Genomic DNA, 5,839 nt, shown 5'->3' with positions numbered 1-5,839 from the left:
TCTGATGCTCCTGATGGGGTCGGAAACTGTGCTTCAGGTTTTCCGGTAGCACAGTTTATAGCATTGGGGAAGCCTCAGGGAGTTTCCCCAATGCAGACTCAGGTCGCACAGGGCTCCATGAGCCTCCGGTGAGTAGGGGAGCAGATTTCTGTGGGGGTCGGCAACAGCCATCGCGGTGCCATCATGGACCTTTGCCCGGGGCGCGGGGCTGGGGAGGTCTGCCACTGCCGCCAGGGAAGGCAGGATTGGGGGAGGGTAGAAAGTGGCAGTGAGGGGCAGAGAGGGCACAGTGGAGCAGGAATGGGGATAGGAGAATTGTGGATCAGGTCTGGGAAAGGGGCGTGTTTGGTGGCATCGACTGTCACCAAATCCTAGCCCCTTTCCTGGACCCGATTGCATGGCATGGGTCCACGTGGACTGCACCAGCAATTTTGCTAGTGCAGGTCCACGTATTCCTCTCCACATTGTAGAGATTTACCCTTGGGTAAGGAAACAAATGTTTCCATAACCAGAGGATATCTCTGCAAACCCCCTCCCCGTCCCCCACCCCCCGCAGGATGCAGTAGTTGCCATTTTGATACTGCTGCATCTGGGAGGAGGATAGGTTTGGGCTGTAGCTCAAATTATATGGTGGGTAATGTTGGCCTTGGGTCAAAAAGATCCAGGCAGCTATCAATAGTGAGTCAATAGTCGATCAGTCACTATCTTGTTGCCTAGCCTACCTCAGAGGGTATTGTGTGGATGAAATGGGATAATTGTAAAACTTTATAGTGTCTCTAGTTCTGGCATTTAAAAAAAAAAATCATGTGTATGCCACCTAATGTGTAAATCTGGAGAACAATTACTGTAGAGTAATAATATCAACCCTAGTGTATCACGTGATATTTGGTGGCACTGGTTCTAGATATCAGGTTGGTGGGAAAGCCTACAGCAAAAAAGACAAAGCAAATGTATTACTGTCTTTCACTGTCATGTCTTCCTAGCATGTCTGCCAGCTGAACAGTATAAGCACTGCAGATTATTACTTATGCATCATTATGGTGATATAATACAGGAAAAACCAGCAAGGGGAAGGGTCATTACCTCCATTTTCACCTGCTGGCTCCTATTAAAGCTGACCTGTGTCCCTTGCTTCTTACAGGGAAATACCAACTGCTCCCCAAGGGAGGGAAAGGAGAAGGTAGACTTCACTCTCACACCTCCCATTTACTTCTGCATTCTATTAATATATAGTATATTCTAATATAGTATATTCTACTGTCAGCTGCCTGGAGCACCCTCTTCCCCCCCCCCCCGGGGAAGGGAGAGGCGGGGCATAAATATTTGATATAAATAAATAAATAAATAATTCTCCAAACATTTCAGCCATGAAAGGAAAATGTAATTAATGCATCCATCAGTGTTGCAATTTTGAAACAAAGGCAACTGTCTCCTGACCCTGGTTCTGCGATCCCGACAGAAAACTTGATAGTATCAGACACAGCAACTACACTACAGCCTCTCTGAATTGAAAACTTTCATGCAGAAAAGTTTCCATCTCGGCATGGGGTGATAGTTTAGCTTCCTTTATTTTGTGGTTTGTGATTTTATTTTGCATTTCTTGCATTAAAAAAGAAAACAAAAAACAGTTCAAGCTGAAATGTTGGATATCTTGTGTTGATTAGGAAGGAGAAATTACTCCAGGACACATTAAAGATGTACATGTTCCTCTTCACTGAACTTGTAGGTTATGCAAAGTTTAAAATGAGCAAAGCCCTGAAATATTTGAAATGAACTGGAAATTAAAAGAATGGGTTGCCAAAGGCAATTTACAAGGTTTATTTCAGAAGGAGATTCAAGCTGGAGGCCTCCCAATTCACAGCGCAGATTCTTTAGCCACTACATGGCACCTGGTGCCCTGCTCAAAATTTGGTCCCCATGGTGATGATGATGATGATGATGATGATGATGATGATGATGATGATAATGTTACTACCATTGCTCCTACTACTTCATCGGTAAACACAAAGCTTCATGAAAGGGGGGTACGGGAGTCCCAGACTTAAAAAATTTGCAATCTAGGATAGAGCAATTTAAGAGTTCTTGGAAAGGCTGGAGATCTTTCTGAACGTTCAAAATTTGTAGACCATGAGTGCAAGTAAGTTGCACTCATGGGGGGGGGCAGCTTGCAGCCCTCTTGCCATGTGCATTCATTAGCCAGGGATTTTGATTTCTGGCAAAAGGCTGAAGTATGGCTGGGTGGAAGGCGTGATGAAGGTCTGAAGCCATGTGATGAACCTGCACATGGGACCCTTAATTCTATGCTGGAATGGGTGAGGCAACATACTGAGGATTGTCATTCCCATGAAAGGATCCTGCCCTGACAAACTTTCCCAGCCACTTTGGAAATTATTTCCATTCTTCCTTCCCATGTGGTTTTGCTTTGTTTGCAGGGAAAGCAGGGGTAGCCAAGGGGACTGGCTAGCAGTGGAGTCAAACCACATTCTACACTGCAACCAAATTATGAAGATATGGAGCCGCCCTTACCAAGTCCAACCATTGGTCCATCTTGATCAATATTGTCCACATTGGGTGGTGGCAGTTCTCCAGGTTGACAGATAGGGGCTTGTAGTCCTGCTTGAATAGCCAAGGATTAAACCTGGGGCCATTTGCTTGGAAAGCACATGGCTTGTCACTATTCTATGGCTCCCACCCCCTAGTCAGAAGAGTGTGTGCTTCTGTTTACAATGTGATGGAAGTTTTTCAAACTTGGTGCAGGGGGAAATTCAGATGCCAACCCCCTTCATTCCAAATTCATCCCATCAAAACATCTCAGGGCCACAAAATGTAAGTCACGGCTTTGCCAGTTAAGCGTTAGAATATGAGCAAGTCTAGATGACCTCTTCCTGGATAACCAATGGAACAACTAAATGAGCAGATTCTCTGAGCTCTAGAAAGGTGTTTCCCCCTTATTTTCCCTTTTTAAAACATTCCCAGTTACACATTTAAAGGGTTTAAGGGGGGAAGAGAAATCATAACTGTAAAAATATTGAATTTGAATGGAGTTCAGCCACCGTGTTGAATTTACGCTCTGCAGCTGAACACGCTGTACTTTTGATTCAGCATTAGCTACACACATTCCATTTCTGTTGAAAGAAATTAAGGTTCTCCATGGGTGGTGGCCTCAGAATAGAGATTGCCGCATTATTATTGCATTAGAGAAGCATAAAGCAACCCAGACACAGCGCCCTGAACAAGCATAACAGTTTATTTTCTTTTTACAAAGACAACACTGACTGTAAGGCAGCACCTCACTCCCATAGACAAACTGAAAATGGATATTGGACTTGGTGTTTACTAAAGCAGATAAATGTGATTATCTTATGGGACAATGTCATGCTCCAGTGGTACAATATGGAACATCATGTTAGCTCATGCATGCTGTGTCATGCTCTGAAATAGAATTAGGTGCTCCTCACGGTTTGGAGTTCCACACTCAGCAACGGAAAATATTTTGGGGGAGGGGGGGAAATGGTAGGGAAGAGGATTTCTTAATATCCTGTGATCGAGACACACTCTCGAATGGCAAATCACACACTAATCCAGTCCCCCTGATCAATGCAAGCCACAGATCAAAAGTCAACAGGGAAAGAGGGAGGTAGCAGAACTGCCAAGAAAGCAAAAAGAGGCCTGAACTTTCAGATGAATGCTGGGTGGAGAATTTATCTGACTGAATAAAAATAGTGGTGCCTTCTTAAAAGATAACACTGCTTAAACACAGAGTTTTCATTTTCTAAAATTGCCCACAAATAAAACATTTCCACTTTGGTTGGCAACCTTCAGTCTCGAAAGACTATGGTATAAGCCTACAGCACCCGGTATTCCCAGGCAGTCTCCCATCCAAGTACTAACCAGGCCTGACCCTGCTTAGCTGCCAAGATCAGACATGTGCAGGGTAACAGTTGCTCTCTAAGAAGCTTGTGCTATCGTAAAACATCAGCTCAAACCCAGCTCTGTCCATGTTCACTGTGGCTCCACCAAATGCTGAATTTATTTGTCTAAATGGGCAACATTCATGGGGGGGGGTGACATTCTAATAATACAAATATCTAACCTGCACATGCCCAATCTTGTGTGATCTTGGAAGCTAAGCAGGGTCAGGTCTGGTTAATTCTTGGATGGGAGACCACCTAGGAATACCGGGTGCTGTAGGCTTATACCATAGTCTTTCGAGACTGAAGGTTGCCAACCAAATATCTAACCGCATAAAGAATGTCACCATTCCACCACCATTGTGGGGGTGGAACAATTCTTGCCGTCATATCAGGCAAGGGCAGGAGAATCTTGGTGCCCCATTTAGTGTCTGGTTGGGGGGGGGGATTTTGCTTCAATGGCCATTACCTCAGCTCATCCCTTTTGTTATAGGGTTTTGGTTGGCTTTATTTTATTTATTTATTTATTTACCATATTTTTTATCCTGACTTTCTTTCCCTAAGAGGACCCTATGGCACCCACTGCATCCTGCGGGGCAGTTTTGGTGTTAGTCAATAAATGTGACCCAATTTATCTTTCAAACGACTCATCTTGTGTGTTTATTGGGAGGATGCAAAGGCAAGCAATGTACTAAGACATCCAAAGGTTAAAGTCTCTTACATCGGTTTCAACAATCCCTGCTGAAACAGACATACCTTAGTAAGTCTAAATAGCGAGTCCTTACTCGCTATAGATGGACAGAATTAGAAAGATAGTTTCTTTTTAGAATGAAACACAGCAGGACCAGATGAGTCAGGTCCTCAGTGAGTGAAAACTGATGTGGCTGAACTGGTTCCTAACTCCTTTATTGTAAGCATATTGACAAAAAAGCATATTCCTCAGTGAGGACAGTCAAAAGAAAATATTTCTTTACTCAGCATGTGATTGGTCTGTGGAACTCCTTGCCACAGGATGTGGTGATTGCATCTGGCGCCTTTAAAAGGGGATTGGACAAGTTTCTGGAGGTAAAATTCATTACGGGTTACAAGCCATGACGCGTATGTGCAACCTCCTGATTTTAGAAATGGGTTATGTCAGAATGCCAGATGCAAGGGAGGGCACCAGGAGGCAGGTCTCTTGTTATCTGGTGTGCTCCCTGGGGCATGTGGTGGGCCGCTGTGAGATACAGGAAGCTGGACTAGATGGGCCTATGGCCTGATCCAGTGGGGCTGTTCTTATGTTCTTACCTATCCATTTTGGTTGGTTTCGTTAATCTAAAATAGGACTACACTGAAAGAGCAGCCTTGGATCTGTGTATGGCGCCTATGCAAGTGCAAATTAATTCAGAGGGCAAAATAGACCCACTGAAAATGTGGGTTGAACAGATTTGCACATGGTTCAGCACATGGTTTTGAATCACAGGGGGAAATCTATTTTGTGTGCAGGTACCACCTGCAATAGCCAATAGCACAGAGCATTGGAATTGCATGAAAGATGGAGGGAGGCACTGTGAAAGCAGCAATACATCGTTTCTATTGGGGGATAAGAATGCAGTAATGGGGAAGGGGGAATGTAAATAGGAAGCAATGTAATGTATAACAGTTGCTTACACAATGGACAGCCCAATCTTACCTAGCCCCCCACATGGTGATGCAGCGGCCCCAACATGACATCCGTTGCATCCTGTGAGGGATTTCTGGCCTCCAGTGTCATCCTCGGGAACAACTTTTTTTCCCTTTCCCTGAGGTAAGCCCTTACCAGCCCAGTGGGTCTACATAGACCTGCAAGCTGTGCCAGTGATACCACTGGCACAAACCAGTGTGGACCCATGAAGGCAGATCAAGCCTAGGAACAGGGTGAAGATTTGGTATGTGCCACTACCATCAAA

This window comes from Tiliqua scincoides, chromosome 1 (genome assembly GCF_035046505.1).
Source record: "Tiliqua scincoides isolate rTilSci1 chromosome 1, rTilSci1.hap2, whole genome shotgun sequence".
NCBI lineage: Eukaryota > Metazoa > Chordata > Lepidosauria > Squamata > Scincidae > Tiliqua > Tiliqua scincoides.
Note: the sequence above shows the minus strand (reverse complement) of the source record.